The following is a 27,689-nucleotide window of genomic DNA, read 5'->3' as shown; positions in this document are numbered from 1 at the left end:
GACTGGACTAAAGACAAACACAGGTCAGCCACAACAGTAAGGCACATACAACACACATAGGAGACGCCTCTGAAGCATCAGGTTCTGGGCAACAGGGGACATTGCACTGCAGGGCACAACAGGAACTCTTCTTCATAAGGCCACTACCTTCAAGAGCAGGATATGTAGCTGACTTTCCTAACTCAAAGAAACAGAGAATTAGACAAAATAAAGAGATAGAGGAGTATGTCCCAAATAAAAGAACAGCACAAAATCACAGCAAGAGAGCTAAATGAAATGGAGGTAAGTAAAATGCCTGATAGAGAATTTAAAGTAGTAGTCATAGAGATACTCACTAAATTTGAGAAAAGAGTGGAGAACCTCAATGAGACTCTCAACAAAGAGATAGAGAACATAAAAAAGAACCAATCAGAGATGAAAAACTCAATAACTGAAATTAAAAATACACTGGATGGAAAAGAGGCAGCACGCTGGAGGAAGCAGAAGAATGGGTCAGTGACCTGGAGGGGAGAGTAACAGAAAGCGATCAAGCTGAACAAAGAGGGAGAAAGAAGAATAACAAAAAATGAAACTAGACTTAGGGAACTCAACACCACCATCAAGCATAATAACATTGCATAATAAGGATCCCAGAAGAAAGAGAAGAGGGGGCAGAAAATGTAGTTAAAGATATAATAGCTGAAAACTTCCCAAATCTGGGGAAGGAAACAGAGATCCAGATTTAAGAGGAACAGAGGGCCCCCAACAAAACCAACCCAAGGAGGTCCACACCAAGACACAGAGCAATTTAAATGGCACAAAGTAGTGGGAAAGAGAATTCTTGAAGCAGCAAGAGAAGAGAAACTAGTTGCGTACGAGGGAAACCCCATAAGGCTATCAGGTGATTTTCAGCAAAAACTTTGCAGGCCGGAAGGGAGTGACATGATATATTCAAAGTGCTGAAAGAAAAAAACCTGCAACTAAATACTCTATTCAGCAAGGCTCTCATTGAGAATAAATGGAAAGATAAATAGTTTCCCAGACAAAAAAAGTTAGAGAAATTCAGTACAGCCAAACCAGCCTTACAAGGAATGTTAAAGGAGATTCTTTGAGTGAAAAGAAAAGACCATAAGCAGGAATAAGAAGCACAAAAGCAGTAAAATCAAGTATATCTACAAAAACTAGTCAAAGGAGTCACAAAATAAAAAGATGTAAAGTATGTCACCATACACCTAAAATGTGGGGAGAGAGGAGTAAAAATTTAGTGCTTTTAGAATGAGTTCAAACTTAAGGGGAACCATCAACTTAATAAAGACTGCAATATGTGTATAGATGTTACATGTAAACCTAATGGTAACCACAAATCAAAATCTGGTAATATATATGCAAAAAATAAAGAGAAAGAAATCCAAGTAATCCACTAAAGAAATCCTCAAACTGTGAGAGAAGAGGGGTATGTTCCCTCTAGACCTACTTTGTTGAGGGTTTTTATCATGAACGGATGTTGTACTCTGTCACAACTTTGTCTGCATCAGTTGAAATTATTGCATGGGTTTTATCCTTCCTTTGTGGTTGTGATGTATGATGTTGATTGATTTGTGAATACTTTAGTATTTACCCTTGCATCCCAGGAATAAATCCTATTTGATCGTGGTGAATGATTTTTTTAATGTATTGTTAGATTCTGTTTGCTAATATTTTGTTGAGGATCTTTGCATCTATGTTCATCAGAGATACTGGCTTGTAGCTCTCTTTGCATTTTTGGTAGTGTCTTTATCTGGTTTTGGTATCAGGGTAATACTGGCTTCATCGAGTGAATTTGGAAGCTTTTCTTCCTCTATTTTTTGGAACAGTTTGAGAAGCATAGGTATTAACTCTTTAAATGTTTGGTAGGATTTGCCTGTGAAGCCATCTGGCCCTGAACGTTTGTTTGTTGGGAGTTTTTTTTGGTTACTGATTCAATTTCATTGCTGGTAATCAGTCTATTCAAATTTTCCATTTCTTCCTGATTCAGTTTGGGAGATTATATGTTTCTAGAAATTTATCCATTTCTTCTAGGTTGTCTAATATATTGGTATGTCATTTCTCATAATATTCTTATAATCCTTTGCATTTCTGTGGTGTTGGTTGTTATTTCTCCACTTTCATTCTGATCTTGTTTATTTGAGTCCTCTCTCTCTTTTGATGAATTTGGTTAAAAGTTTATCGACAAAATTGATAACTTTGTTGATCTTTAAAAAAAACCAAAAACAGCTTCTGGTTTCATTAAGAAAGACTTTTTGAGGTGGCAACCTTTGAATACAGACTTAAAGAATGAGAGATGACAATCTATGTGAAGACCTGGGCAAAGTATATTCCAAGCAGAAGGAATAGCAAATCTGAATCTCTGAAGCAGCAACAAGTTAAGGGAAGAGCAAGAAATCTGGTATGGCTGAAGCAGAGTAACAAAAAAGGAGGAAGTAGCAGGTAAGTTCATTAAGGAGGTAAGGAGAAGATCATATAGGGCCTTGTTTACCATGGTAAGAAATTAGAATACAATTCCAACCAAGATTTAAGCAGAGTAGTAACATGAGGCAATATAATTTTTAATAAGATCACCCTGGTTGATATGTGGAGGACAGACTGCAGAAAAACCAAGAGTAGAAACAGGGAGATAAGTTAGGTAGTCCAGATGAAAAATGATTATGAACTGAGCCAGAGTGGCAGCTGAATAGACGGTGAGAAATAATTATATTCAAAATATACTTTGAATATAGAGTTAGAATGGTCCATTTTAGAGCCCAATCCTAATGAAGAAGAAGCTCAAACTCAGAGAATTGAGTTCTCTCCTGCTGGCTCACAGGACAACCTTAAGTTTTCATGATAGGTTAAGGACCTTGCCATAGCTTAATGGGAGCTGAATTTCTAAAATATCTGGGCTGGCCATAGTGTGTCCTCAAAGCTGGGACAAGAGTTCCCATAGCTGCATATTTGACTGAGTGACTGACAATACTGTTCTCTGTGAGTGCCAAAATAAGCAGTTCTTTTTCCTCTCATTTGCCCATGAGGATCCATTATTAATACTTCATCTTTTTCATATACCTTGTTAATTGGTGGAGTAAATGATTTTGTAAAAAAATAATTTTCCTTTCCTTGGTAATGGAAAAGTCTTCATGTTATCCAAGCATAATAACCATCATTTATTAAGTGTTTATATAAGTCAGACCACACCAAATTTCTTACATATTTTATCTCATTTATTCATCTCCATATGCCTATGAAGTAGGTATTGTTATGACCCTATTTTTTTTTGCACATGAGGTAACTGAAGCCCAGAAAATATAACTGACCTGCCCAGAACCACATGGCCCATAAGAGTAAGAGCCAATGTTCAAACCCAGAACTTTTTCCAAAGTCGTTACTCTTAACCTGTATCATATGCATACACAAAAATAGGCTGTGGATAGCAAGAGGAAACCGATATAAATATTGTGAGACGGAAGATTATTCTAGCTTTCCCTTCTCATTCACATGTTCATCCAAGTCCATTATACTTAAACAAAAAATTCCCCATTTCAGATCTTTGGGGGTCTTCTAGGGATTCTTTTACCTACCAGGAAAATTTTCCTACAATGGTGGAGATTTTTTTTAATAAAAAGGAAGAGAACAAAAGTTAGAAGTTAAAAATGGAAATGGTAGAGAATAGTTTCCCCTCTACGTCTAGGTAAATTCATTTCACTTAAGAGCTCTCTTTAATCTTGGTGAAGATAGAGACCCTGAGCGAGTAAAACCAGTATTCTTCCCAACACCTGCTCTCACACAACGAGGACTAAGGATAATCAGGGAAGAAGAACCTACTCAATCTGCATCACATGCTTCACTAGACTGGCATTGTTCCAGACAAATAAATTACTTGACTACAGAAGGAGCAGTTATATTGGAATTTCAACTAAACAACTACAATAAGAGCAAAAAATAACAATATTAACAACTATGGATTTGTGCACTTATTAATTGTTCAGAAATGTGAGATCCACAACTCTGATGTGTCTGTTGTCCAATGCTTGGTCTGTGGTATACAACAAAAACTTTTCCCTGAAAATTCGTGTGAAATTTACATCCAGTGAGATTCACAGAACCCAATTTTTTATTGTCCATTTTGTCCGGGACTCACTGCCTTATTAAAATCACCCTCTGTCAGCTATTTTTTTCTAATGTGTATTGGTTTCTTATTTAGTCAAACTTACACATTTTATTTCCACTGAATATGGAATTCTAATTCCTTATTATTTAACCTTAACTCAAATCTTACCCTTTTTTTGATAAATTAGGACACACTGGTCTTATAAAATATTATTTGTAATTATCTGCTAGTACATTCCTCTCTCTTCTCTCATTTGACAAGTGAGACATACAATAACTCAATCTTTATGTAAAGATATTTGATGAAATAATATAGATTTTACAGAATACTGTGTATGTTATTTCTATTGAATAATTCATTTTAGTGTTTCCATCCATCAAAATATAGCATTCATATAGAGTTTCTCGAATAAATTTTTTGCCCCTTATGAACAGACATATATAAATGAAGTAACTGCCTTATAACATGAACTTGAGTTGACTTATTTATTTGTATGTGGGGGTTTATACACTGATTTGTCTCCAAAGATCAGTTGAATTAATTTTTAAAAATGGAAAACATAAAAATTTTACTGTGAAGACTACAGGGAAGGTTTTAATTAAGGAGAAGGCTGACAGATTTTCCTGGTGATGACAACACAGACCTTGTTAAATTTCTTTGTGAGGACAATGAGAGAAAAGATAGGAAGGGTGCTTTTATAAAGTTATTGTTATTATTACTCAAGTCAATGAGCTGGTAAGTACAAGCTTAATTATGACCTCTGTTCGTCATCTTGATACTTAATAATGCACCAGATGTGCTTTTCCTGCTTTGTCAATTGCCTGATCTATCAGTTGACTGAGTATTCCCTGCCAAATGTGTAACTATTTTCCATCTCCAGAGGAGATAGATGGTTTATCCACATCTAGCCTCCAGGCAAGTGCCAACTCATTTTCTTCTCAAAAGATCTTGCTCCCTGGGACAGGTTCCATCAGAAATTAAGCTGGACATTTGTTGCTTACTCACCACATCTTAGGTCAGAAGAAACATAGGAAACAGTATCTCAACTTGATAAGTGATTGAGCTATGTCAGATGGCAAAAGAACTTTAAGTTAAACAGTTATTTTTGACATGGAGTCTTTCCAGAAGATTCACTAGCTCCAGAAGTTAATGAAATGAGTGTCCTACACAGATACAGCAAAGGAGCACTACTAATGCAAGTGCTGCTCTGCAGCTAACAATTCCGTGGACGTCTTTCATTTATTTCTCAGAAAAGTTGAGCTCAAATTGAATAAAGAATTGTATTTTTTAAAAGATAGAGAATGAAAGATTATAAAAAGGAGTATTTTAGATTCTTATAAATGGAAAGATATAAATTATCATTTTTTCATTCTAAACTATCCTTTTACTAATGAAGAACATAATTCTCCAATTTTTAAAGAGTAAAAACTGATATTAAATTCCAAATTTACTTACCAATTGAATTACCCTTCAGCTATTTCAGGTGCTCACTATTTTTTATTTTTGGTCTTCATAGGAAAATTTAGATCATAGTTTAGGTCAAACAACAGCCTTACAATTTTTTGTTTTGTTTTGCTTTGGTTAGGTAAAGTATTCTTTACTCAAAACTCAAGAGTTAGTCGTCAGTATTGTACTGACAAATACAGCCTAGGTAACATACACAATTATTTTTGCCTTTCAGAGTAAAAGACCTTTGTTCTTTAGCAGATACACACTCATACACACACACACACCTACAACTTGAAAACCGAGCTTCCGTTAGGCCCTTTCGCCATATGTCTGTAGAAGAAATCAGTCATTTGATAGGCTTTGTCATATAGACTGACCATCTGCAATCCTGGTAACAGTATTTAAGCTATGAGATCCCAGTAGGAAATCTGTTTAAATGTGCTTTCTCAGGTCATCCAATGCTTCATGTTTTCAACTATTTTAAAAGTAAATAAAAGGGGGGCGCCTGGGTGGCTCAGTTGGTTAAGCGACTGCCTTCGGCTCAGGTCATGATCCTGGAGTCCCGGGATCGAGTCCCGCATCGGGCTCCCTGCTCGGCAGGGAGTCTGCTTCTCCCTCTGACCCTCCTCCCTCTCATGCTCTCTGTCTCTCATTCTCTCTGTCTCAAATAAATAAATAAAATCTTAAAAAAAAAAAAAAAAAAGTAAATAAAAGGGAAACCTTGGTTATATTGGGAGAAGTTTCCTTTTCAAGCAGAATGATCTAAGTAAACACTTCTGAAGATGATATCTGGATGCATACAATTTGACATTGTGCATTTCTGCAAAAATACGAGATTAGTTGAAGGTATCAATTAATAAATAGGGATTATGAAAAGTCATTTTAACAAATATAGAAGATTTTGATATATTCACAGAAATAATATAATTTTGGATATAATATTAGATAATTTTAGTTCTTTAAAATTAACATAAATTAACACAGTTACTTTCAGGAAATTTAATCCCAGAGCTGAAATAAGGCTGTCTATGCCATACTATCAAATATATAGCTAGCACAAGCCGAATGTACTAGAGAACAAAATTAGAAGATGACTTCACGAAGAGTTCCATGGCAAAAGTCATTTCTACAAATTATAGAAAGAACTATTAGTTTCCTCTCATAAATATACAGTAAGAATATTTAGTTTAAGTTGTGAAAGGCTATCCACTCATGAAGGCTATTCATTAGATACTTAATTAAATATAAGGCATATTTTACAAAGGTACATTTTATGTGTAGCATATAATTCAATATTATCAAGATGCCTTAGTGTCCCTCAATCTTATAAAACTTAATATTCAAGAATGGGTCTGATTTCACTGTTTGTTCTTCATAAAACCAGGAAAGAGATAGTTGCAAATAATCCAAATTGTTCCTTCTATTATTAGGCATTACAGAGTCACTGAAGCATCTGTGGCCCCAACAGTCCTGCTTTCTAACTATAGACAGTCACCATGGGCTAGTGGGTACCTATATCCTCTAGATAACATAGAATGGAGCAGAGAATAAACACCTGTTCTTCAGGATCAGCACTCACTACCAGCCCTGGAGTCCTTCCTAGCAATTCCCCTATCCCTTCTACTCTACAGCTGGCCTTTTTTACTCATCCCTAACCTCAGCCAAGTTCCCTGAAGGTTATTCTTTGTCTCCTTAAATCTTTTACATACAGGTCTCTCCTCTCAGCCAGACTTCCTATTGAACTCTCTTGGCCATCTTGCCCAAATGCCACTTAACAGCTCAGGATGATCATCTGTGTCTTGTCTCTCCTTCTAGATTTAAAGTTCCTTGAGGGTATATACCATATTTTATGCCTCACTGTGATCTCATGTAAACCTACAAAGTACACTCAGTAAGTTTACATTAAGTTGATCCTAGGGCCATACAATTTCAGCATAAAATTCATTGGACTGGATCAGAAAGAGTCAGACTTGACTTTACATGTTTTATTGGAGTTGGCTGCCTGAAGAGCTGTGTGGATAAAGACTGAGCAGTGGTTATCTGCTGTTTCTGTAGGACATGAGAAAGATGACACCCATGCAAATAGTTGTGATCTTAGCATGAATTCGAGGCAAAGAGTTGCAGCTTCTCATCTAAATGTTTTCGAAAGATTCTGTAGAAGTGGTCTTGCGTGAACTTTTATAGGATAATATGTACTCTTGGTCACGCTCTGCTTCTGTATTGGTCAAATGAATATTTATTTATTTCCTTTAGACCAATGGGACCAGTCTCTGGCCAGGAATCTGGGAAATGGGCTAGGTAGCGCCCAAAATGAATGCTGGCTTTTGGAGTGTAGGCTTTTAGGATTGCATAATACTATCCTTTATAATTACTGCACTCCTAATCTGTAATGATAGGCCATGTAAAAGGATATTCAGCGTCCACAAAAGACTGACTCTTCATAGTTCCTGGCTTAGTAGTAACAACCACAATGAGAATTTCTTGATTCAGAAAAGCAGAATAAAATTCTCTAAATTTCAAAGAGTAAAAATTATTATTAAATTCCATATTTTCTTACCAAGTGAATCACCCTTCAGCTACTTCAGGTGCTCACCGTTGTTTTATTGATTCCTTGCTTCAAGTTTCGTTTTATCATATTTAATAGCAATTATTGACATTTTTTATGACTTCTCATAAAACTGGAGGCCAAAGCAAGTGGACTCACTTGCAAAAATTCTGAAAGTAAGATTAGTACTTCCATCTTCCAGAACTTCCTAATCCTACATACACTAAAGGAACCTGAGTGTCACTAAATGTGTGCCTTGGGTTCTCACCTCTCCATCTCACATCCTCCAGCTGCACCAACAGTTAAAGCCAATCTTGATAAAAGTTCTTTATTAGTGTGTTCTCATCAAAAAACACCATACTCTACACTAAAAAGCTAAGGAGTCAGCCAAGTTACCATTTGCCTTTCATCACTGTCTTAAATCTTGGAAGTTTAGATTTCAGAAGACCAAACAGTATTCCATTTAGAATTATAAAGCATTATGAAACCAACAAGGTGCTTTAATTTCACTCAATTTACATTTAGGACCTCTCAGCTGCTATTTCTCAAGAGTTGCTGAGAAACAGTTTTTACTAAATCTACAGAGCATTTTAAAAAGGGTGTAATTTTCCTCCTACAACATGGAATGTAGAGAAGCTAGCTAATCAAAAGCAGGCTCTTTACTAATGTAACAGTGATACAAACAATATTAAATATTAAAAGTTTTATTCTTGGAGAAATATTTATGAGTTATGGGAAAAACTAACACATAAAAAGTATAAAAAGTAACCACAGAAACTTAAAATATTAACAGCACATACAAACAAATGGGTTAGCCTGTACTGTGAAATGGTAAATGGACTGAACAAAGTATTATGTTCCATTTTCTCTTATCTACACTCATCAGAGTTAATATTGTGCAAAATGCTGGGCTATGCTATCTGTTCCCATTTGTAAAGAAGACTTCTGCACACTTTTCAATGCTCTCTTTTTCTTTTTGATAGGCAGAAAGTTTCATATATACAATTTGCGTATTTTTCTGTCAACGGTTTCTGCAGGTCAGTGTAAAAATAGAATGATTTGATCTTTTTAAAAGTGTGCTGCTTTTTGAAAGAACTTTTAAAGAAAATTTTTAGAACTGGGTGTTATACGCAACTAATGAATCATTGAACATGACATCAAAAACTAATGATGTATTATATGTTGGCTAATTGAATTTAAATAAAGAAAAAAATTTTTTTTATTTCATTTGTTTTTGAGGGAGCAGGCACAAGAAGTTTAGAAAGATTAGGCATACTTTATTCAATGTATTGAAATGATTTTATTTCTCTTCTGGTACACTGAGGTATGAGCCACTTAAACACTCAAATGGGGTGATCCTGTGGATGGTACAATGACAAATACCTTTTTAAACAAACATCTCATTGGTACTTAGCTGTGAGGGCAGAGTACCAAACTGAAGGCAGAACCTAAATTCCTTTTTCAGCATATGCATTAAGAAGTAATTGTACATCTAAAACCTTTAGAGTCTTTTCAGTTTCGTTGCCCTGTCATTATAAATATGCACTGTATGGTTTCTCTTCTTTAAGAGCTTAAATATAAGGCAGGCATATACATTTCTGTCAGCACCATCCCAGTCACATCATCTCTCTCCCACATATAAATACTTACATAAGGTTAATTTATACCTGCATTTAAGAATGTTTGTATTTTGTATCCATGTGATTTTAATTTTGTAGAATATTAGGTTACTTTACATTCTCTATATCATAAATCCATCTGTATCGCATCCCTCTGTCAGGAAGGCGTGTCTAGTATCTGTCCAAAATCCCTCCTGTTTTCGTGGACGTCCGTTTCCTCTGTGTGTGACCTTCGCTGATACAAAAAACAGCTGTTCACCATTTTCTATGTAATGTCTTTTTACATGGATCAGACTTTGTATGTCAAACTGAATTCCGGGGTGCCACAAGAGACTTGGGTAGAAAACCCTACGTTTGATTTGGGAAAGAAAATTCTCTGTACTGATGGGAATAATTGCACCATTATACAGCTTTATTATTCATAAGCTGGCTTAGTCTTTGAAATGGAAAATTATGATCTAATTTAAATTCACACATTTAAGATATTAAGCGGATCCCTGCTGTGCAACAGCTTGAAGCGTGTATTCCAACACTGTCCTCAGAAAACTATTTCACGTGAGGCCAGGGCTGCTAAGAGTAAAAGGTGATTTTATTAAGTGTGATAAGACTTCCAAAGACCATGAAAAGAAATAACCCTTCCTCAAAGATCAATTGCTAACATATTTACATACAATACACAAAAGAACTGCCGAAGTAATTTAAGAAAACTTTTTTTTTCAAATTGCCCCCACAAATATCTACTGGACACATGCTACATCGCACTCACTATGCTTTATGACAGTGTTATTCTAGAAGGATTCCTGAGGTGGCCTCCACGGATCCTTCTCCTGGTGTTCACACCCTGTTGTGATTCCCCTCCCCTTGTGTGAAGGCAGAAGCTTGACTTGTTCCCAACAAACAGAATATGGCAAAGGTGATGGGATGTATGTAATTATGTGTATGTGATTGCATGGTTATGTACATAAGATTATAGTCCCGTCTCGCTGGGGTCTCTCTCCCTTGCTAGCTCCAAGGAAGCAGGCAGTCATGGTGGGATAATGAAGGCGGCTTCTTGAGGCAAAGGGGGGCTCCCAGCCAACAGCCTGTTAGGGTCTCCAGCCAGAACTCAGCAAGAAAAAGAATCCCTCGGTTCTACCACCACAAAGAATTGGATTCTGCCAACAGCCTGAGTGCACTTGGAAGCAGATCCTTCTCCCACTGACCCTCAGATGAGGCAGCTCTGGCTTCCCGCCCGGTTGCCTTGTGAGACCTCCCCTGAGCAGAAGACACTGTTTAGCGGAGCCTAGACCCCTTATTCACAAAAACTGGGAGATGACAAATGTGTGTTGCTTCAAGCCACTAACATTGTGGTAATATTGTTACAAAGTAGTAAATAACTAGGTCCTCAGTCTTTCTTTGTCTTTCTTGACCTTGAAGTCTTGGAAGCATACAGGCCAGCTATTTTGTACAAAGTGCCTCAAACTGGGTGTGTTTGTTTGGAAATCCCTCAATCCGATCCTCAGGATTAGATTTAGATTCAGGAATAACATAGAAGTGATGTTGTGTCCTTCTCAGAATATCCTATTTAGAGGTTTATATGCTTGGTTTGTCCCACTATAAGTGATATTAAATTGATCACTTGGTTAGAAAGGTATCCATAAGTTCTCTCCATTGTAAAGATACTATTTCCCCATGATGACTAATAAAAAACTTATGAGGAGATACTCCATTCATCATCAAACTCTCACTGATTAGTTTTAGTAACCATTCATGATCCTCTTACTACATAATTCCTTTTGTATTCATTAGTTAGCATTCTACTGTAAGGAACATTCTCTTCTTTCCTATTTACTTACTTATCTAGTGATTGATTTATACCAGAGTGAAATTACAGTTTCTTATTTTAGTCAGCTGTTAAAATCTGTTACTATTACTGTATCCCAATTTTGATATTTAAGTTGCTCTAGATTTGTCCATTGGAAGCTCCCTGCAGATATATCCTCTGTCCTTCTGATATATTGCCATCTTTTCAAGCCTTTCTAATTTTCTAGCAAAACAAGATTTTCCAGGCTTATCTAATACTTTCTGTGTCCTAGACCTGGAATTTTTTCTCCACAGACTTCTGATTCCTTTTAAAGTGAAGAATGGTTTTTAGACACCAAAATCTGGGTACTAACTGTACTCATTGCTACTGGAATGTCATAGCTTCTAGTACTTCTCAGTGACAGGGCTGAAGTAGATACAGAGATATATCCAACAAAATATGTGTAAGACAAATATACTAAAAACTACATTACTGGGAGAAATTTTAAAAGACTAGAATAGATGGATAAATCCACTATGTTCATGGATTATAAGACTCATCATTATTAAGTTGTCAATTATGAAAATGTCTTAGCATCTTACAAAGCTGCAAGTCTATATATTGGCTGGGATTGTGGTCACATCTGGGGCTCGAATGGGGAAATATCGACTTCTGCACTCACACAGGTTGTTAGCAGAATTTGGTTCCTTGTATTTGTAAGACTGAGGGATCCATTCTCTTGCTGACAGGAACTCCTTGTAGGCTGTCAGCTGGAGGGTACCCACAGCACTTAGAAACTGCCTGCATTTCTTCATCATGTGGGATTTCTCCCCGTGATACAACTCACACCCACACACAAACCCACATATTTAATTTTTAACCTCCAATTCCATTTCAACACCACAATGTACCTTCTAGTCTTCCCCCTTCAATAGTGAGGAAACTGGATCCCATTATAAGTGCAAATATATTAATTTTCTCAAGCCTGGAATACACTGGAAGGTTGCAAAGGGGACAGAATATACTGTATGGGATTTGAATGAAAAAAAAAGCAGGTCAGTCACTGATATGAGGAATTCTTAATCGCAGGACACAAACTGAGGGTTGCTGGAGTGGGGGGTGGGGTGGGAGGGATGGGGTGACTGGGTAATAGACACTGGGGAGGGTATGTGCTCTGGTAAGCGCTGTGAATTGTGCAAGACTGTTGAATCTCAGATCTGTACCTCTGAAACAAATAATGCAATATATGTTAAGAAAAAAAAAAAAAAGGAAGAAGAAGAAGGTAGCAGGAGGGGAAGAATGAAGGGGGGGAAATCGGAGGGGTAGACGAACCAGACGATGGACTCTGAAAAACAAACTGAGGGTTCTAGAGGGGAGAGGGGTGGGAGGATGGGTTAGCCTGGTGATGGGTATTGAGGAGGGCACATTCTGCATGGAGCACTGGGTGTTATGCAACAAACGATGAATCATGGAACACTACGTCTAAAACTAATGATGTAATGTATGGGGATTAACATAAGAATAAAAAAATTTAAAAAAAAAAAAAGCAGGTCAGGAAAGATTTCATGACTCCTGTAATTTACATTCCTTTTTTTGAGAATTTGATCATCATTGATTTATTTTTTTCTAGTTGTATGATCAAAACCTCAACAGTAGAGGTAGGTAGAAGTCAAATCATGCGGAACTTTGTAAGCCACATTAGAGAGTTTGGGTTTTATTCTACTACGATGGGAATTGGAGGCCTTTCTGTTAGGCCTCCATTGTGCATTTGTTTGTTGTAAATAGCATTAACAGCATTTTTAAAGTTATTTCCTGATAATGTTTATTATTTACTCAATCTTCAACTCATTCTAAAACAAGATTGGGGATGCTTAGGGCAATCCATACCAGTAAGTTAAAACATTAAAAAATCTATCAGATAGGGATAAAAAATAAAATGGAGCTGGGAAACAAGAGGTCAGGGTGAGGTCACCTTTAAGAACTTTAAAGTTACAGAGATTTGTTACAAATTTTATCTGAGATCTCTGGAGACTAGAACAGTTTGAAATAACTCATCCCCCAAACCACTGTGATATGCTCACTTCAAGTAACCAGCCTTCACAAGAACCCCCAATCTGCCATGTATACCACACAGAATTCAGACTCGCTAATGGCAGAATCCACGGATTGTTTTTCTTGCAGTAACTTTTCAGAAAACTCTCTGGTTTCTGATAATTTAACCCTTTCAGGTTAAGAGAAAAATGGACAGTTAGATAGTGCTTGTTTATTTAATCAAGGCAGCCAGCTGAAGCAAACAATTCAAGCCAAAAATTCACTTCATTTTTTGTAGGAAAGTATAGTTTTAAATTATAACTGACCCTCTGTTAGGAGAAAGGCATGGATTTCCACAGGGAAAAACTGAGCACTGAGGACAAAGTCTCGAGTTCACGAGCACTGTAATCACACATCAGGATCACAGAACTCGCATTTTAAAATCTGATATAATTTATTGCACATTATTTCACATTCTACTGCTTTGCTTACTTTTTGTTGGTTTGTGGTTACTTGCATACATCAGTGAAGTTTCAGAAAAACTATAATTATAGAAGGACAATTATTTAATGCAGGAAGGATAAACCATTGCATTGGCGGGTTGGAAGACATTTTTTAAAGTTCTTATATTATCAATTTAATTATGCATTTCTATGTAGTAATACTCATTCTATGAGTAATGTCTAACATTCTTGCCAAGAATAGTTTGAAAGGACTTTGTTAAAAGTATGTCAGCTAAATCACTATGGGTATATCACTGCTAATGGTGTCGTTCACACGTTGTGAAACATACAACTCCGTATTTCATTCTGCCCCCAAATTAGGTCATTGCAAAATACCGTTATTAAAACTGCAAATTGCGGGACAAGGAGATGGAGATGAGAACAAAGCAAAAGGAAGACACCCATTCCTTTTTGGAAAGCATGATTGGGATAGGACAAAATAGAGTAGGAAAGCTGAGCCCTTTGAAACGGATACTTTTTTGTGGGGTGTGTGTTAATTCCATTTAAATATAAATGACTAATAAAACTTGGGCTAACCAGTCTGCTCTGTACTATCCGCGGGTAGCGTCTATGCTCTCTAACCTAATTGTACAGAGGTTCCCTTGTCTTCTGACTTCATACACAAACCATGATGATTATTTCAGTTTTACCTTTTCCTTTTCCCAGAAAATCTTGTTGCAGTCATAAAAAGGGAATGTTTGATGCAAAGACGCCTAATTTATAATTATTTGTGGTTATTAACAACATAGTAATTACGGAAATGCCTTTGTTGGAAGTTACCCACCAGGAGCCGCAAATCCGTGGCACACACCCCCGGGCTGCCTGGGCTCGGAGGAAGGTCGATCCCTGCGCCTTCCAGACCCCAGCCCTGGGGAGGAAAGCGAGGCCGGTCGGTCACTGTTCACTCAGACCTGAGAAAAGTCGCCAGGGTAGCCGCACCTCTTACTTTTGGTGGAAGGTTCCCCTGACTCCAGCTTTCAGGACTTGGGATGGGCGCACACATCGCGACTCTCCCTTTCCTACTGCGGGGCACTCTGCGAACACACCCCCAGTCACCTCTGCGCGCTCCCCGGAACCCGCTCAGCCCACAGCGCACCCCAGCGGCCGAGCGGCCTCCTTCCAGCGGCGGCCACGTAGCTGCCGGCGAGCTCGCCAGTTGCCTCCGCCGCCGCCTTGGAATCTGGGGCCCCGACGGCCGGCGAGACCCCGCCTCCGCCCGACCCCGGGGAGGCCGCGCGGCTGCTGCGCCTGCCCCAGCCGCCGCACCTGGGAGCGGTGATCACCAGGAGAGGTGGGGCGTGGCAAGAGGCTGGCCGGGCGCCGGAGCAGCTTCGCCAAAAGCCAGCCGGACCGGCGCAAGGCGGAGGGGGAGGGTCTCGGGGCAGAGGCCGGCTCCTCCGAGGGAGAGACCCCAGCTGGGGTGGAAAAGGGCACAAAGCAGCTGCACAGACGCTGGGCGCGGATCATGGAGCGGGCCAGCCCCGGCTCCGGGGAGTCGAAGCTGCAGCGGGACCAGGATTCCGTGGAAGCGTGGCTGGATGATCACTGGGACTTTACCTTCTCTTACTTTGTTAGGAAAGCCACCAGGTAAGAAGAGGGCCCCTGGAAGACCCACCCGGGGCGCTGAGAGTGACCTGGGGGCTCATCTCTCTCCCTTACTGAACTTTCCTCTTCCTTTACCATTAAACGACCTCGGTTCCCAGGCCCTTTGCTTTTGAAGTAGGTCTTTGGTCCTGCTAGGGTGTAGACACCTCGACTTTATGGCTAGTACAGTCGAAAAGCCCAAGCGTGGGATTCGATCCAACTTGCTCAAAAAGTTCAATGCAAAAATGTACATGCGGACCCCCCCCCCCCCCACACACACACAGCCCGGCTGCCCCGGTATTCCCTGAGAGCAAGATTATTTACATACATCCGCGCTCACGGGCCTTCCCCCAGCCCTTCTTTAGCCTCCCAGTCCCCCTAAATCTCCTCAGCGAAACCAAAACAGTTTTGAGCCCCTTCCCTGCGGCTCCGGAAGCACCATTTCCAACTCGGTCCCAGCAGCTCCGCTCCTCCCCCGTCCCCCCTCGCCCTGGCCCTTGGCGGGGCGGGGAAGTCGGGGTAGGGGCGAGACCACGAGGAGCCCAAAGGCAGCAACATGCCGGAATCTTCCCAGAGTAAGCGCTGTCGCCTTTTGCCCCTTTCCAGTCCCTTGCTTGGCCCGGCGCTTCCTTTCACTCTCTCTTGCTCCCAAGGCGGCGCCGCTGGAAGGGCTCCGCAGAGGGGTTCGCGGCGCGCACACAAAGGGCGCTGGGGAGGCGCGGCGGGAGCCGACAGCGGGGCGCTGACGGGTCCCGCGCAGCCCCAGCCGACCCCAGAGGCCAGCTCTTCCCGGTCGAGAGCCAAGCGCCGGGGCGGCCGCTGCCGAGGGCGGGGCGGAGGGTGCCTGTCCTTTGGGAGGTGGCTGCCCGGGGGGCAGTTGGGGCGCGCGTGGGAAACGCTCCCGGAGAGTTGGGGAGGAATTGAGGTGGAAGCCGAGGAAGGAGGGGCCGGAGCGGAGAGTGGAGGCGGGCGGATGCCCTGAAGCCTGAGGAGTTGGTGGGAAGCCGCTGGCGCGGGCAAAGGCTTCTGCACGCGGACTCCGACTGCCTCCAGGACGCGCCTCTTTGGAGAAGAGTCCCGAACCCGCCGCCGCCGCCGCCGCCGCCTCCAGGCAGCGGCCGTCGGGCAGCTGGCGCGGGCTGCCTTGGCCGCCAGGAAAGCGCTCTCAAGGCGGTGATGGTGGAGCGGCCGGCCGAGGCCCGGCGCTGGGCTCCCCCCCGCCGGCGGTCGGCCTCCGCTCTGCCGGGCGCTCCCCGCCAGGGGGCGGCGCAGCGCGGAGCGAGCGGGCTGCGGCGGGCGGCGGCCCGGTGGCGGGGTCGGTAAGGGAGCAGGCGTCGAGTCACCGCCTCCCCTGGGCACGTCGTCGCCCCCCGGCGCCTCCCGGAGTCCAGAGTCTGCGGAGGCCGCGTGGTCTGCACGTCGACCTTCCTATGTTTGCTGTGTTGCCCTTTGGAGACAAAACAAGGTAGTCCCTTCAGCCTCCCCCCACTTGCCACTTTACCTTGGGGGCGCCCAGCGGGGGGCGGGGGGGCAGAGGGATGCTTCATTGAAAATGGACTGTCTGATATTTTTGTCTTCCTTTATGCTCTTACGGTGTATTCCTTTGGGATTTTAGAAGGGGCTCTTTTTAAGGCAGTTTCTCCTAAACGAGTTTGTGTCGATTTCATCCCTTTCGGGGGTTTTGGACCGAGGCGATAGCTTAGGGCAAATCTTATCTCTTCTGTTTAATTACTCCGCCCTCCTTTTAAAGTCCTCTTTCCCCGCTTTGGCTGTCTTCCTTCAAAATCTGAATCTGGAGCAACCAGAGGATAAACCCTGAAAAGAAAAGTGGTTTCTTTTCAAAGGACAGTTTCCTGCGAGTTCGGGGTGAGGCACGAAGGCCATCTAGATCTGGAACTATTGATTGTTGTGGGCCCCCAGTTTTCAAAGGTCACCTGCTACTCCGAGGCCATCTGTCCCTAGTTTCCTTTCACCCTTGCGCACTTCCACTTTTCTGCCCCCATTGAATGGGGAGCGGGCAGGAGAGCTGGGCTGATTTTTTTCAGTGTGTCAGGCTGTTCTTTGGAGATGTTCTGTAGGCAGATTATTAGTAGTTGAAAGAAAAAAGTGATTTGTCTTACAAGTCAACATCAGTGTCCTCTTCTTTTTTTCCTTCTCTCCCTTTAAAGACAGAAACTTAGGATAGTTTGGTGATCTTTTTAAGTAGTCATACATAAGAACACTTCACTCAGAGCCTGCCAAATCTTTGAAAGTAACATTTTATTGGAAGTTAAATGGAAGGGGTTACATTTAATTTTCTTTTCACATTACTTTTTCTCCCAAGTAGCACAGGATTACAGTCCTCATTTCTCAAAGTTACACTTTTCTGTGTAAAATTCAGATCATCTGAAACTCTGTATAAAGACTTTTTTAGTTACGGTTTTTATATTATAGTTGATGTTGACAATAGGCTGACCACTTTCTATGACATGTATGTGTATATATATTCTTATATATTTCTAAGAGTTTATGTTGAGTAAAACGTGGAAAACGAAAGTGTAAAATATTTAAGAGTAGTACAGGCCCTCCTTAAGTATAAAGTGCTGAAAGTTGTCAGTTTAAAGAATACGACCTAAGAGCTTGTGTGTAGTCAGAGGTTCCTGTTTGGGCTTATATTTGGTGGCATTAACTAGAGATTTAAGATTGAGAGATTAGACAGTAGTTGATTATAAAAATTCCAAACTTCTAAACCCAGTGTGATTCATATGGTTGTGGTAAAAACTTATTGCAGACATTTTAACTTTATAGCTAGGATTTTTTTTTTTTTCTTTTAACTAGAAGCTGTTACTCTGCTTTTATCCTTTTTGTTACACTCTGTAAGTGTAAAATGAGTACTGTGTGTGATTCAGGACCCCATGAGACAGTTCTGTAGAAACATTTAACATGTTTTTAAATTTAAAATAAATTTGGATTCACTTAGATTGGCCATCTGTGCCGGTAAACAGGCATGTTGATGGAACTACTTCCATGCATGACATTCATGCATGCTTTTTTATCCTATTCCCAAACTGAATGATCTGTACTCAGTAGTAGTCACTGAACAGAATGAAGGTTTCTGGCATCCCTAAATTCTCATTTAAATACCTGTGAATTTTGGTTGACCTTGAAAGCAGTTCGGCTGCTATATTACATTGTTTCCTATAACTATCTTCAAATACAGAGCTAAGCACCTAGTTCAAAGCTACAAGCTTGGAGCATAGATGCTTTTTAGTAATCACAGCCTGTTGATGTGAATTTGAGTGTCAGTTGAACAATTCATAACATAATCTATTGGCATAAAAATTAACTGGAGACTAGTAAACTACAACATACGGAAACTCCCACCCTCACCATTCTAGACAACTTTGCAGTTCTACCCGCCTGAGATACTACTGTGTTAATTAAGGGCTCTAATCTTCATGCTTTTGCAAATGAAGGCTTCCGGGTGCTAATGCCACTTTAACAGCTGTTGTTATTCTTGACAGCATATTAAAATAATGTTACCTTTCATTAGTTACTAATCATTTCTGCCATTGTGGGTTATGTTTTAGATCATTTAGTATTGTAGGGGTAACGTGATTGACTTCTTATTGCTTTGTTTTGTACTAGGCAAAAGCTTGAGAATATTTGACATATAATGGAAATAGGAGTTACTAATGAGGACCAGTTTTTATGACCGCTTGGATCAAAGTCCAGAAACCGAAGTTTTACACTTCCATGTAACTTTCTATGAGAGACTTTTTACTTGACACTGCAAAACTGTGCTGAATTAGTTGACATTCTGGGTCCTGTGTTTGAGACTTTTTTCTTTTCTCTTTTCTTTCTTTCATATTTTTTTCTTATCTCTAAAAGCTGTAACATTTTTATTGGCAAGATATTTGTATTAAAATCAGATGATGGATATAAAATAAATATTGCCATCCACTTTTTAAAAACACTGTTTCTGTAATTACATAGGAATATAGTTTTCAATTTTCAAACAAATGATTTGTTAAGCATATTTTATTAAGCTGTCAGTAGTGTTGAAGATAATAAAACCCTGTGGTTATTGACTCAGTGTGACTTTAATATTATTTATAATATTTTTTATGATGGTAATTCTGATGCAGGAATGACCTTTTCTTTTTGTATTGTTTATAAACAGGGTTCATATGGTCAGCTTTAAGCTGCTTTTTTAGTGCCCTGAAAGTACTCATGTGTATCAGATTCTTTCCTCCTAAAAGAAGCTGTAGGAGCCCTTATAATGATGTTTCCCATTGCCCTTCTATCGCTAGTGTTCTCAGGGTTTCAAATTCAGATCCATTTTAGAGTCTGCAATGCAAGGTCATGATTCCTAACAATGTGGTAGAATTAATGCAGTGGCAATTATTCATAGTTGCATATCTCAAAATAAATCTATTTGCTTAGCTAACAAAAACTTAAGTAGGCATATAGTACAATTCAGTAGCTTTTTTTCAGATCTGTGAAAATGGCTGATATTTTCATAAGATCATGTTTTCAACACCTCAAGGTGTACAATTTTTAGCATTTTGAATATGGTGTGCAACAAAATTTTCTTTTAAAGTAATTCCACCTAAATATTTAAGTATTTAAAATATCTGAAACTGACCCTCCCCCCTCTCATGTGCTCTCTCTCATTCTCTCTCTCTCTCAAATAAATAAATTCCTTTTTTTTTTTTAAAGATTTTTATCCATTTATTTGACAGAGAGAGACAATGAGAGAGGAAACACAAGCAGGGGGAGTGGGACAGGGAGAAGCAGGCCCCCCGCGGAGCAGGGAGCCCGATGCGGGGCTCGATCCCAAGACCCTGGGACCACGACCTGAGCTGAAGGCAGACGCCCAACGACTGAGCCACCCAGGCGCCCCAATAAATAAAATCTTTAAAAAAAAACCCAAACCAGGTTTTGGCGTCTTCTTCCCTCAGGCCGGTCTAGTAGACCACAACTACACACGCCCAGCCGGGACCCTGCGGAGCTTGACCACCCAGAACTGGGCGACCACGCCTACCCCCTGCGCCTGCGGACAGGCCAGCTCCGAAAAGCGCCCAGAGGACCTGCAGGCCCCGCCCCACGGGGCGGGGCCTAGAGGCTCATCGCGCCTGCGCGGAGGCCCGAGGGCGTGCTGCGCCGTTACTTTTGAAACGAGTGGCGGGGAACTGCTGTGGGCGTCTCTGCTGTCGCTCTCTGCCGGGGGGAAGCGCACTCCTTCGTCTGTAGGACTGGCCATGGCGCTGCAGCTCTCCCGGGAGCAAGGCATCACCCTGCGCGGGAGCGCCGAAATCGTGGCCGAGTTCTTCTGTAAGTCGTCCTCGCGCAGGCCGGAGGGCGGGGTGAACTGAGGCCAGGCCGCCCGGTAGGCCCGGGGCTCAGCCGCGGAGGCGGGGGAAGCGGGAGGGGGTGGAGGGGAGGCCGCGAGGCCGCGAGGCCGCGAATTAAGCTCTCTCTGCCCCAGCCTCCTGCCCGGCGGGAGAATCTAGGAAGAAGCGGATGCAGACGCCGCCTCCGGGCTCCTTGCTAATGGTGGAGCTTGAGGCCTAGGTGCTGCTGAGGCCTGCGGCGCGATGTAGCCCCTCCACCTGCAGCGTTGCTTTCAACTACAGAGCCAGGCACTTTCCGCCCGCCCCCAGCCTCCGCGACTTCAGACGGAGTAGGACCGGGGTGGGGGCCACGTATATTTTTAACAACCCCTCGGCCCCTCTTTGATTCTGGTATTGGCGGTGATGGACTAGAGTTAGGAAACGCCATTCCGGACCAGGACAGTTGTGCCTTCTGATAGGATCTGGCAGGACTTGTGAGGAGAAAAGGAGGAAAAAGAGGGAAAGGTTTGCTGAGAGCATTGCAGAGAACAGTTAATCAGTTGCTAACTGAGATGCAAAAGCCTATTTTGACAGCCTCTAACCACATAATCTGAATTGGGACTTGGATTACAGTGAGTTGTAGTACTACTTTGACAGTAGATTAATGCAGTTTGGCGTTTTTCTCTTTTTTTGCCACAGAAATGCAGGTATCGTGTTCTCTCTTAATTAGAAGCAAGGTTTTAAGAATGTTTAATGCCACTTTTTAGGAATACTTTTATTACAGCCCATCAGGGGCTGTAACTTTAACCTACGAATTGGTGTGGGAGGGAGACACAATTCAATCTATGGCAAGCAGCAATAGTTCAGCTCTCCCCACCGCGGCGTGCACTCACGCACACGCGCACGCACGCACGCATTCTCGCGCACGCCCGCACGCATTCTCGCGCACGCACGCATTCTCGCGCACGCACGCACGCATTCTCGCGCAGGCACGCACTCACAAGGCGCGGCCCCGGGAAAGGGGACTAGAGTTTATGTGTCCTACCGTCAGCAGCTGGGAAGCTGTGTAGGCCCCTCTCTTCCTTCTCCAGGCCTTACAGGGGTCCTAGCCTGCTGCAAGGGGTAAGTTAAAGGGGTTTATGGAAGATCTTGCGGCACACTGGGCAACACTCCATCTGGTCAGCCATCAAAAGAGTTCTAAAGATCATTGAGTAAAAAATATATTCACTGGACATAGATTGGAAAAACAGCCAGTCTGCTTAGTCCCTGGGCCCAAGACATGGACAGTATTTGGAGGCAAGAGTACAACATAAGGAAATCATCAGAAGCACAGGCAAAGAATTATGTACCAGGATGTTCATAGAAGCATTATTTAAAGTTGCAGAACAACCAAAAAAAAAAACCTGGACTCAAACCAAATAGCCCAAAATATGGGATAGTTAAATAAGATGGGCTATTAAACAGACATTAAATATTATGTTTTCAAAATATATTTAATTAAATGGAAAAATACCAGATACTGTAAAGTTAAAAAACATGCACAGCCGTATATATAGTATGTTTTAAATCAGTGTCAAAAGTGCTACGTTCAAAATGAGCCGAGACTTGTGAAAAATACTTAGGACAATATAAAATACTCTTCCATCATATTTTAGGCAATGAGAAAAGACAAGGCAGGAAAAGAACCGTACTGCTTGGGGAAGAGAGCAATTTGCTAACAAACATTAGAATTTCTTTTTCTCCAGCCAGGAAAATGATCTTCAAATTCTACAAATAGAATATGCAAAGAAAACGTAAATTTCAACACCAAATGGTGAAGAAAGCTAGTAGTCCATAGTTTAGATAAAGATAAAAATCCTGTGTTTGTGTACCATCACATCTATGACACTGGGCACATTGGCACATAATACCATCTCAGTTAAACTTGTGACAAACAACTAAGTATAAGAATGAATACAATGAATACGCACTGAGAAGTATTCAAAATGGTGGTTATCAGTAGCTTAGAAGTGGGAGATATGCAAAGATAATTGATTAAAGGGTATAAGCTTCCAGTTACAGGATTAGCAAGTTCAGGGGCACCTGAGTGGCTCAGTGGGTTAAGCATTTGCCTTTGGCTCAGGTCATGATCCCGGGGTCCCGGCATTGGGCTCCCTGCTCAGTGGGGAGCCTGCCAGGGAGCCTGCTTCTCCCTCCCTCCTCGCTCTTGCTCTCTCTCGCTATCTCTGTCTCTCTCAAATAAAAAAATAAAATTTTGAAAAAAACTAAGATTAACAAGTTCTGGGGCTCTAATGTATAACATGGTGATTACAGCTAATAATACTTTGTATTATATATGTTTATTTATATTTATATTATTATAGCTAATAATACACTTTAAAGTTGGTAAAAGAGTAACTCTTAAATGTTCTCACTACAAAAAAGAAATGGTAATTATGTGACAGGACAGAGGAGTTAGCCATAGGATTATGACTTAGTCATAATCATTTTGTAATACACAAGTTTATTAAATCAACACCCTGTATACCTTAAACTTACACAATGTTATATGTCAATTCCCTCTCAATAAAGTGGGGTAAAATTTTTTAAATATATATTTTTTAAAGTATCAAGGACTTCAAAAAAATTCAGTGATATATCGAGTTGCTCAAAAAATGTCCAGGTATGTCCTCAGTATTTGTAGATAAATTTCAAAACATCAACGAATCTCTTGAACGGTTTCAGAAGAGTGTGTAGAGATTTTCCAATAATTTATCCTGGAAATGAAAATTGATGTATTCGATACATTCAATCCTAAAGACCAAGGAGATGTTAGAGCAGATTGCCATACAGGTGATTGATCAGAAGGGATTGTCGTGCTTAATGTCAAAACAATTATATATCCTTTTAACCATATGTGACCCAACAGAACTCAGCCTCTGCTGGTAATTGTCTTTCATTATTTGGTTAAAAAATTTTTTTTTAACAAAAATAGGGAACCACTGGAGATTTTTGAACAGGGAAACACCTCTCATTGATAAAGATCAGTCAGTTCTGTACCTAATACACTGGAAATTGAAGAGACTGGAGGCCTAAAGATCAAGCATATGACAAACTAGAATATTCTAGGTAAAAGCAGTAATAGGGTAAGAAATACAAAGTAAAAGTCAAAAGGGTGTTAATAGTAGAGACATAAAGAGAAAAGCAGCAGTACAACTGACCTAGCTGGAAGATGGAAACAGAAAAAATCAGAGACTATGCCAAGATTTCAAAATTGGATGGCTAAGTGAATAGTTGTGCCATGACTAGAAAGAAGAAAGTCGTGTTTCCTAACTTAGAGTGAGGTGATGCTTAATTCGATTATTACTCATTATACGTTGGAACTCTCAAATAGCGCATTGAGATTATGGACCCGGCCCTCTGGAGAAAAGTATATGCAGTCCTGCGCCTACACCGTGACGGAACCCGGGAGGTGGGGGTGTGGGGGTGGGGGGGCGCCGAGGTTGTGCACATAGCCTGCTGGGCCAGGTGGAGCACGCCATCTGCTGTGACTGATATTCGCAAAAATGAGTCCCCGTGTTCTACGAAAAAGAAGTTCATTGAGTTTTGAGTGTAGTCCACGTCCACTAACTGCTTCCTCTTATTCCATTCTTTACTGTGTGCTGAAGACCCATCAACGAATAAAGCAGTCTCTTGAGATTGCCACGAAGCACAAAATTTTAGAGATTTTTTTCAGTATTCTCTATATAAGAATAACAGTGTGTTGTAGAAATATTTCTATCAGAAATAGTAAAAAAAAAATAGGCTTGTCATTTAAATGCATATTCTTCGGATATCTGGGAAGTGTACTGGCATGGAACAAACTTTTCTTGAGCAATGCTGGGAAAATGAGGTGTTGCTGTATTGGGTTAGTGATATTAAATCAGAGATTATATGTAGACAGTGAAGGGATTGAGAAGTAATTTTGGTTTCCTTTTCAGAACGGGGGGATCAGAGAGATTTTTTTTTTTAATAATAATCATCAAGTACGGTAATGGCAAACACTCTGAAAATATTAAGTGTTGCAAGCAATTTATTATGTCTATTACATTCTCAGAAAGACAATCAGTCAATATTGCAATCTTAAATATAAACTTGCAGAGTGCTAAATCCTCTTGCAAACTAAACTTCAAAACCCTCAACGATGATTGTCTATAATAAACAAGGCAGAGTAGTTTACTTATGGCCCAAAGTTAGACTTTGAAGTTCACTTTTAAAGAACGTATTTGATAGTAGTTCTCCAAAAGAATGTTAATTACGAAAATGAAAGGATGGATTAAGTCCTGTAAAATTTTATTTTTCAAAGAAATGCTTCAATGCCTCCTTTGATATATGACTCATTTCACCACTTTAAAAGACATAGCAACAGTAAAAACTTCTTTAAAATTAGCAAATCAAAAATTCTAAAATCTCATGATCTGTGTTCACCTCAAAATCATAATACCATAATGATTGCAAGGATGACATTATTGTATGTACCACAAAGAAAGGAATAAAAACAAAGCTACACAAGTTATAACACGTGTTTTTTGTAGCTCAGAACTTTCACTACATACTTACTGAAAGAGCTTTATAATACCTACTGAGGTATAGGTTTTTATCTTATGCCCTGCTTGAATCTATATAAAAATGAAACTGTAAGAGGGGCGCCTGGGTGGCTCAGTCAGTTAAGCATCCGGAGGACTCTTGGTTTGGGCTCAGGTCATGGTCTGGGGCTCATGGGATCCAGCCCCAGATTGAGCTCCAGGCTCAGGCAGGAGTCTGCTTGTCCCTCTCCCTACCCTTGCCCCTCCCCCTGCTCCCTGTTCACGTGCATGTGTGCTCGAGCTCTCTCAAATAAATAAATAAAATCTTAGAAAAACAATAAAGTATAAGCAAAACAAATCGGTTAGGGTATTCCTAAAGCTTACTCCCATCCCAAATCCAGTATTTCCAAACATGTTCAACTCAGAGTCATGGATGACCATGTTTCCCACACAATACTATCATCTATGCTATCAAGAGTGCTGGTCCTACAGTATCGTCTCTGCAATTTTATTCCAAGTTGCTGATATTCATACTGTAAGTTTTTATGCACGTGGACTAGCAATGACAAGGACATCAGAACCACAAGACACAACCTGTTTCCAGAAATGTGAAAATGTAAAAAGAAATGTAAATGTTAGAATCTTTGAAATATGATGTATCTTAAGAGCTAAGATATAGTAAAGAAATTTGATTTACAGCTCTAATTTCTGACCCCCTCCCCTCATGGAAGTAGAGTTGATACACGGTTCCATTAGTTTCAGGTGTACGACCCAGGGATTCAGTGACTCTACACCTGGTGCTGTGCTCACCATTCAGCTCTAATTTCTTACAGGCTCTTGGACTTTCTTCGCTGTTCACCAGAAACTGTAAATCTGACATTTGCAAAGTGTTAACCTACTCTAAAGGGTGAATTTGGAACTTTAAAAAGGAAAGCAGTGGCCTTTCTACTGCTTCAGTGATGTCAGCACCAACAAAGGTAGCAGCCCCGGCATCCTCACCAGCTAAGGCAAAACCATCTATTTGGACTTACGTCTTCGGACCTGTTAAATTTATGTAGAACTGAACTCATCCTATCCCCACATTCCCAAGATTTTTAAAACAAACAAACAAGCAAAGTCCTTGCTTCTCGGAGGTTATAAGTAAATCTAAGGGAAATGGTGTTTTCTGTTGGGGTTGTTTGTTTGTTTGTTTGTTTTGAGAAAACATTGTCATCTTATTTCAAGTTATAGACTGACTTCTAGAAATGAGATTCAAATTTTTTGAGGCTATAAACACCGAGCCAAGCAATACTCTTGAAGTAAACATCCTAGAAGTCAGACTAGTATGATACATATGATTAAGGCATTGCTGTGCTCACTTTTGCAAGTTTATACTTAAACCAGAGAAAATCAGCTACAAGATGAATCTAAACAAATAGTATGCCGGAATATATTATGTACACTGAAATTTTAGTTTTTTAGCGTTCATAGCGGTAATGACTCAGATCAGCTTTGATATTTTTTTTTCAAACTTACCAAATATCCCAGAAAGTAAAAACACAGAAATAGCAAAATATTTTTTAGAATTTAAATGTAAAATGTTTTTAAATGCTAAATTCTGATCTGTTTGCCACTGGGAAAATCACATAATTTGCAACTAGATTCTGAGAAAGGGGGATTAGGAAAAAAAGTAAAGAGCGAACGATATGTTTTACTAGACATTTTCTTCATGTATGTTTATTACTTCTTTAAGAAACATAAGTTTTATCAATCTTTAGTTAAAAGCATGAAAGAAAAGCAATCTAAAATGGGTCAACTGAAAAAATATATATAACAACGAAACGCTAAAAATGAAATTACATTAGCATGTACCTGTATTTCAAATAGGAAAGTAGATTTAGCTTGAGATGATATTCAAAATCTTAAGTGCTGGGCACAGACACCAATCAATGAGAATGGCACTGCTCTCAATGGCCGGAACAACCATATATATTATCAACTGGATACCAAGCCAGCAAGTCAGCCTGTGATGTGCTCCACCAATTGCTCAACATCCCAATATATGGGAGAAATAAATGCAAGATGTCTACTACTTTTTGTTTGTTTTACTTACTAGAAGATTTTTGCATTTTCTTGGATCAGTTAATGTGGGGCAAAATGTTTAGAAAACAATGTGCACATTTTCCATTGATAGGCAAGAGATGATAGAGATATGGTGGCCAGTTACTCGAATTA

At 40.3% G+C, this 27,689-nt stretch overlaps 1 protein-coding gene and 2 long non-coding RNA genes across 3 annotated transcripts in view; all 3 read left to right on the top strand.

The window, feature by feature from the left end:
* Positions 1-27,689, top strand: part of LOC135363141 (rho GTPase-activating protein 20-like) — a 199,911-nt gene that overhangs the window by 93,100 nt on the left and 79,122 nt on the right. The window lies entirely within an intron of this gene.
* LOC135363136 (uncharacterized) lies at positions 15,166-23,715 on the top strand. Its single transcript, XR_010408823.1, has 3 exons — positions 15,166-15,619; positions 20,560-20,932; positions 21,087-23,715. It is a non-coding gene; the product is annotated as an uncharacterized LOC135363136 (long non-coding RNA).
* On the top strand, positions 15,656-20,263 carry LOC135363138 (uncharacterized). Its single transcript, XR_010408825.1, has 2 exons — positions 15,656-17,081; positions 19,244-20,263. It is a non-coding gene; the product is annotated as an uncharacterized LOC135363138 (long non-coding RNA).

Source organism: Mirounga angustirostris, unplaced genomic scaffold, assembly GCF_029215605.1.
Source record: "Mirounga angustirostris isolate CCGP_5_RB_7025 unplaced genomic scaffold, mMirAng1.0.hap1 SCAF_31, whole genome shotgun sequence".
In the NCBI taxonomy this organism is placed as follows: Eukaryota; Metazoa; Chordata; class Mammalia; order Carnivora; family Phocidae; genus Mirounga; species Mirounga angustirostris.
Note: the sequence above shows the minus strand (reverse complement) of the source record. Positions and strands in the feature narration are given on the sequence as shown.